The following is a 12,433-nucleotide window of genomic DNA, read 5'->3' as shown; positions in this document are numbered from 1 at the left end:
CTTCAGATTATTAGGCTATCTACCTAAAATATCATTTATGAACAACAGCAACATCACATATTAGGCCTCAATCTCCATTCAACCATTCCTTCATCAATTAATTCACGCAGCCCTCCATCCACTGACACAGGCACAATGCCACAGGTAATGGGATTCCAAAACAAGAGTGATTTGTGCTATCTTCAAGAAGCTGTCAATCTGACAGTCTACATCAGAAATACAATTAACGGGGGGCCCCAAAGTGTGCAGTTGCTCTAGCACAATCACAGGGGACCAAGGAAGTTCAAAGGACAAACTTGAGTTTCCTCCTGTTCCAGGCTTAAGGCTTGCTAACAGTGTCAAGAAAGACTGCAAAATAGTGATCATGCACAGTACAGTGAAAATCAGAATAGGTTCCACCAAGAAAAAGTTGTTAGTCCCCAGTACATATGCCAAATAGCAACTGACAAACTCAGACAAGTAGAGGATAAAGAAACTGGAAAAAAGAAGCTGAGGCAGCAAATAACTCAAAAGAACTAAGAAACCAAACAAGCATGGTTTTTTCTCTTTTCATCAAAAACATTCTCCTTGCTTTAACTGCAATTGGTGACTACATGGAAAATGTATAGGCATATAATTGTTTTGTGTTACTGAGTAAGTACTGGAAATGTGAGCTTAGATATATGTGTGTGATTAAACTCACATACAATCTTTCTTCATATAGGTCTTACAAAGGAGGTGATGTCAAATAGATAAAACCCAATACAGCTCAAGCATGAAAAACATATGACATATCCTTATGGCCACAGCACAAGCTAAGGATAGGAACTGTGATTACTCCTTCTGCAAGGCAGAAACAAGGCAAGATTGCTAATGTCATCCTGATTTGCTAAGTGCAGCCAAGACTGTTCTCCTTTCAGCAAAATTGCTGAACTGTGTGGTTGAGGCTGGATGATTTCCACACAAAAGGACTCTTCATCACACATAGATCTGAAACAGCAGAAGAATCTGTGAGGCTACAACAGATGTGCCATGTTGTAGAGTCCCCTCCACATGGGCAGGTGCCAGAGGAACAAGTGGAAGAACAGATCAGCCCAGCATGGGCCACTTGTAGTGAAAGAAATTGGCAATTCTACTTATACGCCTTGCCTCTAATCTGCCAGACCTGGTGTTCACAAGGCTGTGAAACAGAAAGGAGCAATATTCAATTATCCATTATCATATAGGAATCACACATTTCTCGGCACTCCTCAGGCTTCAAGTCATATGCAATTAGCATGGTCATGGCCAATTAGCATTGACAAAAAGCCACAACATACCAGTACTATACTGCCCAACAGAACTTACAGGCAGCTAACTTCTGCTAGGTAGTAACTACCATGGTTTAATGACAAAGAGAGTGCCCTAGTACTTTCCCCTCCTGGGGTGAAGGGTAGCTCTGAGAGAAGGAAGATAAAACCCAAAATGAATTACACCTGGGAGCATCTTCCTCCTGAAGTGAGGATCTGGACTCCCATACTATCAGTTGAAGAGGGTATTAAGAGGAGATTAGCCAGTAAAATTATCCCATGTTCCCATGACCATTAAACGTGGAGTATGAATGGGTACACATATGCAACTAAACTTCATTTTGTAGGCTTGAGGTAAAGAACTCTAAATGAAAGTCTATGTCCAAGATGAGAAGACTGATTTCAGATAATCAGAAGAGGTTATAATTCCTACTATCTCTTGGAATCTACAATTTTCATGGTTAAAAAGGCCTTTTAGGGTTTATCTTCTTAAACTCCTACATTACAGGGGTTAAAAACCTGAGACTAGGAGACATGACATATTTAATATGACACAAATGATTCAAATGTCTAAAATATGATTTTATCAGACACTGATACTGACACTGATATTACCAAGCTTATGAAGTGGAGGATTTGTGGGAAATGACTGGCCCCATATTCTTTAATAAATGTCAACTTCCTAACCATATCTAACATAATGTAAGAGCAATGAGTCCGAAGGCAGTTTATAGTGCCTTCTCATCCAGGAGAGGGGATGCCTTGAACCTGAACTGGAATGTCCATTACTAGGTGCAGGGTCTTTAGCACACAGTGATGAGGTGATGGATGACTCACCTTTGGTTTAGCCTTCAGAATGGTAGTCTATCGCTATCATCAAAAGGCAAGAGAGAAGAAATGCTGGAGAGGATGTGGAGAAAAGGAAACCCTTGTGTACTGCTGGTGGGGATGTAAATTGGTACAGCCACTATGGAAAACAGTATGAAAGTTCCTCAATAAATTAAAACTAGAACTACCCTATGATCTAGGAACTCCACTTCTAGATATTTATCCAAAGGAAATGAAAACACTATGTCAAAAAGACATCTGCACCTCATGTTAACGGTAGCCTTATTTACAACAGCCAAGACATGTTAACAGTCTAAATGTCCCTCAATGGAAGAATGGAAAAAAACCAGCTGTGATATGTATATACAATGGAATATTACTCAGCCATAAAAATATGGAAATCGTGACATTTGCAACAATATGGATGCCCCTTTAAAATTAAAAAAAAAATTACACTAAGTCAAATAAGTCAGAGAAATACAAATACTATATGGTCTTATTTATATATGGAATCTAAGAAAGCAAGAAAGCATGCAAAAGGAAAGAGAAGACTCAGAGAAAAAGAGATCAGATTTGTGGTAGCCCAGGATGGGAGAGAGGGATGGGGAACTGGATGAAAATAGTGAAAGCAAAAAAACTTCAAGTTATAAGATAAATAAGTACCAGAGATATAACATACAACATGATGACTATAGCTAACACCATTGCATAATATACAGGAAAGTTGTTAGGAGAGCAGACCCTAAGAATTCACATCATTAAGAACAAAACACATTTTTTTCTTTGTATCTACACAAAATAATGGAATGTTAGCTAAACTTAGTGTGGTAATTATATCACAATAAATTTAAGTCAAGTCATTTTGTTTACACAGTGTTGTATGTCAATTGTATCTCAAGAAAACTGGAATGAAGGGAATGGCATTTTAACCTGAGAATACCACATCTGAGTTCTTTAAGGACTGGAGCTTACCTGAAGGCTGGTAATCATCTTCTGGTCCAATAGTTATGGGAAGGCCTTTTTGATAGGCAGAGTAGAAGTAAGAAGAAGAGCAGCAGTGGTTAGTGGGCTGGCTCCAGTCAATTCCAGTGTTTTCTTGCCAATGAGTGCAAATTTACACCCATAGTCACAATCCCCAATTTACCTTTCCTCTCACCCAGAAGTATAATATTATAAATTAGACAGAGCCTAAACTATCATTTCCTGGTTTTCTATAACTTGATGGGAAGGCCTAGATGCCACTTCTATTTTGAGGGCAAGTACCACTTAACTATGCCACAAATATGTTATTTTAATATTATTGTAAATGGATCCATACTTTCTAGTAATGGGTATATTTTAAACTCGTTAAAAGGTAAATACAGAGAAAGAGGAAAAACTCAAATATTAACTGTATCATTTAGAAGCAGTGATGAGCAAGTGGTTATGGAATGAATTCAGCACGTCTGTTCTTGTATGTAGAGAATAGTATCTATGTTTCATTTTGCACTAAACTTTTCATTAATGGGGACTGTCAAATTAAGTCAGGATACTGTGATGGTACAGTGCCTATCAGTTGTGACAGAACATATTTCAGGTGAAAAACTGCTTTCAAGGAAGAATGTCCAGTTTCAAGCCAGTCATTCCAGTGTTTTTATTCTATAAAATTCTCTCTTTTACATCATATTAGAAATCAGGAAGAAATATATATTCTCAGCGATCTTACCTAAATTTGCATTTACTAGGTGGTATATTCAATGAGATACTTCAGGCATACCACCAACTTGAACACCAAGTTCAAGCTGTCAGGCTTACTTCATGTATTTGAAGATTATGGGAGGACATTCATTTAACTGCATTTTTCACAAAAGAAACAAACACATTTATTACAACATTCAATTTTAACATAAAAATTCACATTATTCAAAATCAGCTTTGCTTTGTTCACTATAAGCTAACATCTTTAACCTGTTATTGTTTTATTTCATCCTAATAGTTTCAAAAATGCATAAAATCACCTTTTATATTTTAACATGCCAAAATGTTACATTCTAATACCAAAGAAATTTGGGAGGAAATGTGTATGAATATTAATCTATTGTTCCATGCAGCTATATGAATACATCCAGTTATAAAAATTAGATGTATATAACTATTTCCTTTAAAAGACTCTCAGGGAAATGTTAACATGTACACAGTAGTTTTTCCAGAACAGTTAAAACATGACAGATTCATCACACGAGAAAAATGCATCAAAGGGAATATTAGAGAGGTTTTTTTCTCCTTCCCCTTTTCTGGATCTAGGAATATTCATTTTTAATTTCCATTGGCTCTGCCCTCCATCCTTTGGTCGCAATTCTCTGGTCAATTCTGAACTTCTTGGCATCTACCTCCTCATCTGAAATTGGATACTAAGAACTAGACATGACCCCAGAGTGATTTCAGAAAGATGAAGTTGGTCTGAGTAGTGGTGCAGATACTAGATCAGTAAGTCAGATATCACCATTAGTGGTATAAACTCCATCTTAGATGAGGTAATCTTAACAATTAATAAAATCTTGGTCCTGCTCTTTTTCTCTCTCCTTCCTTTTCCTCTCCTCCCCCCCATCCCAACTCTGTTTCTTTGTATCAAAAGAAAATAAGAAACTTTCAGTTCAATCAAGAGCACTTGAAAGAAGACATTTTCAGGCTCTATGTGATAACAGATCTTAGCCCCATTGCTTAGTGGTCAGTCACTTTGATGCTAGCAAAGAAGAAAAAACAGGAAAAAGAGAAAAGAATCTACAATTGTGACCTGAAATGGGAAAAGTAAGTCTTCTTTCCTTTTAGCATATTCCCTCCTCTTTAAAGGGAGGGAAAATATTCAGAACATTAAATTTACCTTTTTTAACGACTGTTAAGTATACAGGCCTAAAGCATTAAGTAAGTTCACACTGTTACCCAAGCATCACCACTGTGAACTTCCACAACTTTTCATCTTGCAAAACTGAAACTCTGTAACAATAAAGAAACATTTCTTTTTTAATTTTCTTAATGGCCAGCATATGTCAGCCAGTCTTTCTGGCATTTGCTCTCTACTTCTCTGGTAATAGGGAAGTTGAAGATGATGTGTGTGCCCCCAGGGAGTGGACACGTTAAGACAGAAGACAGACAACAATGCTGCCTCACACGGCCGGTCCCTGAGCACACACCTGACACTTAGACAGGTGCCGCATTTAAGTTAGTTTCAAAGCTCTCACTGGTGATACATGATACATAGCTCTCATCTGGGGGAATATGCTATTCTTAAACATGATAAATCATTTTAAAGGGAAGAAATGGTGTTGCTATTTTAATGGCACTTCTTGATGTTATTTCTGAGTGTTGACTGATCTTTATTTTACCACAAATAATTTTATTTAATATCTTCAAATATTTTAATTTACATCTAATTTTAAGGTTTTAATAATATTAATATTTAATACTTTATTTGGTAATTAAGCCAACTCTGATAGGCATTGTCATTTCCTGAAAAGCCCAAAGTATCCTAACATGGCCCCTGGATGACCACTGGCTACTGTGAACAGACGCAGTGTTGGAACTAAGGATCCTTATGTTTGGGGCTGTGCGTGGACCCGAGCCGTCCTCCTTTCCCCATCTGTCATATCAGGATGTGACGAATAGCACTTCAAAACTTCCCAACTCAGCCTAACAGATTAAGATAAAATTTTTCCTTATTAACAAACAGCGCATTTCTCTGAAAATCAGTTGCACTGCTCACAAACACACAGCTCTTACTCACCTTTCTGTCTCAGGAGGTCAGCACTGCAAATATTCAGTCCAATTGTCCTTTTTTCAATGGCAACCAGGTGTGGTTGCTGTTTTAATGGTTATTCCTGTTCTATGGCGCCAAAGAGAACGAGACATGCTGATATATTCTAAATTGACTATTCGTGTTCACTTTGCTAGTGATTATTCATTTCAGTTGGACAGTTATTCATGTAAGCAATTTGCCACCATGATGACTGAGGAAAAATATTGAAGTGCTAGGCTTTTAAAATGGTAATATGTGGAAAGAGATATAATTCTCTTGCAAAACATATTCCTCAAGTTTTATATTGGGTCTCTGGTGATATGAACCATAAAATCGTGCTAGCTAGTCCAAACTGTTTTTATTGAAATTCTGGTTTGGGATAACAAGAATTGAATCTTTTAAAAGCTCATTTGGAATACAAATATTTGGGCTCTAACTATAGTACATCTATAAAGATATCTAGAATTTAGGACGATAACACAATGGAAAAGTGTATTGCTTCAGTTCAATTTTCTCATGGAAGATGACATACATGCTGCTTTAAATAGCTGCTGCTGCTTCATGAAATCCTTCAAGAAATGATCTCTTTGAAAGGATTTTGTTCAGTGCACTGTTTCTGCTGGTGCGTCGAGCCAGTTATTGAATTTATATGGAAATGAAAGATGGAGACAGCTGAGCAAAACGAGGGTTTTGCAAACTTGCCTTTGCTTGGCCTCACATAAAGCCATGCAATTGACCTCATTAGATCTGTCACTTGCTGGCTTATTTCTGGGCCACTCTCTCTAGACTAAAATAACATCAGAACTCTCCAGGTCTGAGTCCTTAGACACCACCTTAATAGACTATATATCACTGAAATAGGAGTCCATGGACCCTATGGCATGAAGCAACACTGCAAAGGAGTTATGGTGACCCAAGGGGACCAAGGGACACCTTCTGATTAGGCTGGACTTCCTCATATATTTCTCTCTCATGGCTTCATCTGGTCCAGTTCTCAGGACATTTGTTAACTGCAATTAATTCAGGCTTTGAAATAATCATGTATCTATGCTGGACAAAATCCATAGTATAGACTCTTAATGTCAAGACACAGAAAAGAGAAAATATCCAGTCCAACATCTCTTGTTTTTATAGATGAAGGAACTGAGACCTGAAATGTATAGTTCCGGATGTGAGCCAAAAGTAAACTCAGTGTGCTGATTCTCCATCTACTGACTTTTCCTATAAGTCATTTCTAGAATCATGCCATGTATCTGGTACTTCTCTGTGGAAAGCAAATTCTTTTAAATTACAATAGAGACTAGAAAATCTTTTTTAACATAAAGGTATGAACTGCATCCTCAAAGGATTTTGTTTTCTCTAATCCTTTCAAACTATCTTTTATATCATCTGTACATTAGCTCTCTCCAACAAACAAATCTATAAAATGAAATTCCTCTATCTCATTCTGTCAAACTGAACCACACATTAATTGAAAGCTTAAAGAATTAGTGTAATGACTTACTCTTTTACTTAAATGATTTTCAAATTTTGAGATGGAGCCAAATACCTTTCTGGGTATAAAAATAGAACAAACTATAGAAGTGATAGATATTTGGCAAGATTTGCAGGTAAAATAGATTTAGTAAATGTACATTTTGAGGAGAGTCTCTTAGAGGATATTCTTAAAGACATCATGTTAAAAAGAAAGCTTGAAGCAATATTATGTTCATAAAAATTAACTCTTCTCTTAGCTAACATGCCAGACCTAGATTCATGTTGGAAATGCTTCGTTCATAACTGATGCTGCCAGAGTTGACTAAAATTCTACAATGAAGTTTTAAAATGATAGACTCTTAAGAATGAAAGGGCATCAAGGTCCAAGTTTTGACCTCTGTACACAGTATCTCTACCCCAAAGGTGGTTCCTCAGTTAATGGATAGCATTATGCTTGGTTTGTATGATCTCTAGGCCCCCTAAAAAGACTGTTACCAAAAAAAACCCCACCATTTTCTGGAATTTGTTATAGTATTTGATATTCCCAGCACTAGCCTGAGTTTGTAAGAGTTTTTCCTAGGTTCTCTGCACAGTTACATTATGATACCAAGAAGTTATTCCTGTGTCTCACCCATCAACTTGTGTACGTATAGGTACACTATATAGTGCTGTATTTAGTGCTACATTCCAGGCACTGTACTAGGCATTCAACATGCATCAGTTCTAACCCTAATCAATGAACACAGCAGTTAAGTCATTCATTACCATTGTCCGGTTTAGGAAACTGAGGTTTGAGGAGCTCAAATGACTTGCCTGAGGTCTCACTGTTACCACTGGTAGAATTTGAACCTGCTTCTATCCAAATCATATATTCTTTACCCTTCTCCACAGCTTCTCTGCAGATACACAGACTGGAGGGACCAAGATACAGATACACTTTGATGGTACAAAGGATGTTAGGACCAAGGGAGCCTGTAGAGTCTGAATGTGTGTCCTCAGGGACACTTGATGATTTCTGACACATTCTGCCTACAACGATCCTTGGCCAGTGCCTGATTATTTTGGAGGACTTTTGTTTTCTGTAACGTCTAAATCTATCGACCAAGAAACATGTATCAAATGCCGACTATGTAAAAGGCCCTATAGGTACAATTGTCAAATAAAATACAGTGTAAATATGTCCACATCCAAATATTTCAATAAGACATACTTTGAAACTCTTCATTGTTCATCTGAAGTTCAAATTTAACTGGGAATCTTGTCTTTTGTTTGATTTTTGCTTTTGCTAAGTCTGGCAGCCCTGCCAGTAGGTGATATATACAATTGCTTTGTTTCATTTTGAATTGTCCCTCTCCTTGGTGATACAATCCATAAACACATGAACAGGAAGCCAACATTTCAGTGTGGGATCTTGTATGTGCCGTGTCATCACTGCGTATGTTAGATCCTTCTTGTAAAGGTTCAAAAGTCTTCTCAGAAGTGACTAAAAAGATATTGCACTCTCTTCCCTAATATCCTTCCAGGCTAGATAAGCTTCTATGGGGGGATCTGGTTTTGCAATGATTCGTTCTTTTCGTTTACCTACTCAGTTTAGAATCAGGGACCCAACAGGAAGGGGATGGCCCACTCAGAAGGGGTAATTAAGGAGAATGTAACAAAAGTGTTAGCACAGTTAAAAGAGACTAGTGAGAAAGGTGAAGTCCATGAAGGCTAGCAACCTTGAGAAACCTTGTTGAGCAGAAGGTACTGGAACCCAGTGAGAGTTCAGCTATGGGAAAGAACTAAAAGTTAAAAGTTGGTAAGAAACGCAGCCAAGAGCAAACTGCGGCCCATCAGGGAAGGAGCCAGGGGCATATTATCTCTTGACCTCCCTCGCCTTGCCCCTGGCTGGTTCCCCCACACTGGGCAAACCCAAGCAGAGGTGAGGGATCAAGAAAAGCCTGTTGTGAAGCCCATAGAAATCAGCTGCCACTTCGAAGTGCACAGAGCAAGGGGGGCGGGATGATGAGTAGATCTCAGGGGGACGAAGGAGAATATCCAGCATATTCTCTCACGTAGAATCATTACTTTGTGTGCACTCCATTTTGTGCATTTTATGCATGTCTGCACAGCACTTGTCACATCTTATAATAGTTTGTTGTTTATTCATCTTTTTTTCTCTCAGCAATCTATGTGCATCTCTCCCCAAAACCAGTAAGAAAGCTATATATGATTTTCATCATTTCAAGTATGCCATCAGAACAAAGAAGATAAAACACAGCCTAGCAAATCTTGATTGCCAGTGTCAAAGGAGAGAAACAGGGAAGAAAATGGGATTCCTCTTATTTGGGATCAGAGGATGATTTGCTTGGTGGGAAGCCCACTGAAATGACAGTAAGATAAAAGGGGACAAGGCAAGTAGTAAGTTCATCCCCTTATGGCACAGCCTAGAGAAAGTTGTCCACCTTGTGCCCACTTCCCTGGGAGGCAACAACTCATGACAGGGATTATAGGGTCACAGCCACAGCAGCACCAAGTCCAGCCTTTTATTTTTGCTGGCTTATGACCACGTCAAACATAAACCAATTGCTCTGCACTTCACAAACTTACCCACAAATTTATTCCACAAAACTTTCTTTTTCCAAAGCCCATTATAGTGTTCATTTCCCATAGAGCAGGAGAAACACCTAGAAATAAGTATGAATACTGTCCTGAAAGCTTGAAACTATTCTAAACTGAGGCTCCTTACCTGCTACATGTATGCAAAGATCTCTTACATCCTGGAGAAATTACAGACTGCCTCTCTACTTTGACTTGAAAAGGCATCATCTGCCTTGTACAGCAGAGATCTGGGAACACAGTGATGGCATATTTGGTTTTATTTTTCTATATATTGTATTTATTACAAAAGGCAAGTTAAATAAAAATGATTCCAGTTCTTTTATGCTATTGTCATTGTATATCAGGAACAAACTTTCTCATAGGACCTTAAAGGGAAGAAGCAGGAATGAGTTTCCACCTGGTTCAAGGTTGAGGGCAATTCCTTTCTCAGCCCAAGGTGACTAGCAGACATAGGTTTCTTTTTATTTTTTTATTTTGAATAGTTTATTGTCAAGTTGGTTTGCATATAGATGGCGTATTTATTAATTAACATTTGCCCAAGTCCTCCTAATAAACTGTATCAGATGAGCTTCTCCTCATGGAAGCTGACCAAAGCTTCTACCTGAACATAATCAAATTGCTAAATGGTAAGCAAAACTTTCTAAAAGAATTAAACAAATTTAATTTTGACAGACATGTGCTACTTGCTATCATAGTATGTATTGACTGAAAAGTTAAGAAAAAAAAAAACAGGCATTAGGATACATTAATTTGCACTTTTCCCTCCCTCCTCCCTATTGTGCATAGTACTTAACTCTGGTTTTCAAGGTTAAGATTGCATATTGGCATCTGCCTCTAATCTTGTCTTTGCCTTCTTGGGGTAATTTCATGGATTCGTACCCTTCCTCTCATTGTGCTCAGGATCTCGAAGTGAATGAACGGAATAATACCTGAACATTTTTTATTCTGTTTTAAAACTAAAGCGATGTCACATTTATCTACAAATCTTAACATTTGAACTCCAACTCAAATATAAGCTAAAATAAACAAGCACAACAACAACAAAACTACCTAAGTGTCTCTATAATAATCTGACATAAAACAAACAACAAAGAATATATCTTTCTGAACCTCTTTACAGGAACCTGACATGTTTAACTCCCTAGGAGACATATTCAAGGGGACCTGTTACTCGCATTTTTTTGTGTTTCTTTAACAAGCAGGTTATCTGGTTTCTCAGGACACAACATATTTATGGCAATGTATACTGTAGTTGCCAAGAGCCAGGAGTAGAATCAGATGCACTTATCATATGATTTAGCCACATGTTACCTCCCTCTCTGGGCTTCAGTTCTCTCCTTACAATAGGAAGCCACTAAGATGGCCCCCAATGATTCCTGCCTCACTGCTATTCATGCCCTTATAGAAGCCCATCCTTTTGAATGTGGGCCAGAGTTAGTTACTCGCTTTTGAGGAATGGCATAAATAAGAAGCAATAGGATGTCACCCTATAGGTTACAGGTTATAGGTTATAATTGCCATTTTGTAAGTTCTCTACCACATTCTCTATCATATCCCTCATTCTGGGAGAAACAATCTGCCTTGTGGGGAAGCCAGTGTAGCAAGGTATTGATGTCTCCCACCAACAGGCGGCAAGCAAGGACACAAAGCCTGTCAACAACCAAGTAAATGAGCTTGGAAGTGGATCTTCTGTGTCCTACCAAAAACCATGTGAGTGAGCTTGGAAGTGGCTTTTCCCCACTTGAGCCCTTAGACGACTACATCCCTGGCCAACAGTCCACAGCCTGTGGGAGATCCTGAGCCGCCGCCACCACCCACCTAAGCCACTCTTAGATTCCTGACTCTCAGAAACTGTGAGAAAAAATGTGTTGCTTTTCAACCACTAAGCCATGGTTTAACAGCAATATATAACCAACACAGATTTGATTACTAAAGTGTGGTACTGTTATAACAGAAATCTAAAATCCAGAGATGGCTTTGGAACCAGGCAGTGAGTGGGCTTGGAGTAAAATGCTAGCTAATGCTTAAACTGTCTTGAACACACTAGAATTTTGGACTTTGAGGACATAGCAGGTGAAGACTTAGAGAAAAGTGAGAAGTGTCTTACCAAAAACCGGCTGCAAAGCAATAGATGTCTACACCCATCTATCACATTAGATTTTTCTGAGGATTAAATGAGTTAATGCGTGAAAACATTTAATATAGTGCCTAGTACATAGTAATCTACTCAATAAATAATATAAACAACAGATTCATTAATGGAAGCTGACAATAGAAATAACAACAACAGTGAATGGTTGCAGCAAAATAATAAAATAGACATGAAAACAAAAAGCAAACTTTCTAGAAATGGTTTTCTGTTTCTGTTGACATACTGCTACTTTTCTAGTTACCCTATCTAGAAACTCCTCCTTACTTGTCAACCCCTAACTTAATTATTATCCAATCCTGTTTGTTCCTTAAATGTCTTTCTCACCCACCATTTCCT

This window comes from Crocuta crocuta, unplaced genomic scaffold (genome assembly GCF_008692635.1).
Source record: "Crocuta crocuta isolate KB4526 unplaced genomic scaffold, BGI_CrCroc_1.0 scaffold291, whole genome shotgun sequence".
NCBI lineage: Eukaryota > Metazoa > Chordata > Mammalia > Carnivora > Hyaenidae > Crocuta > Crocuta crocuta.
Note: the sequence above shows the minus strand (reverse complement) of the source record.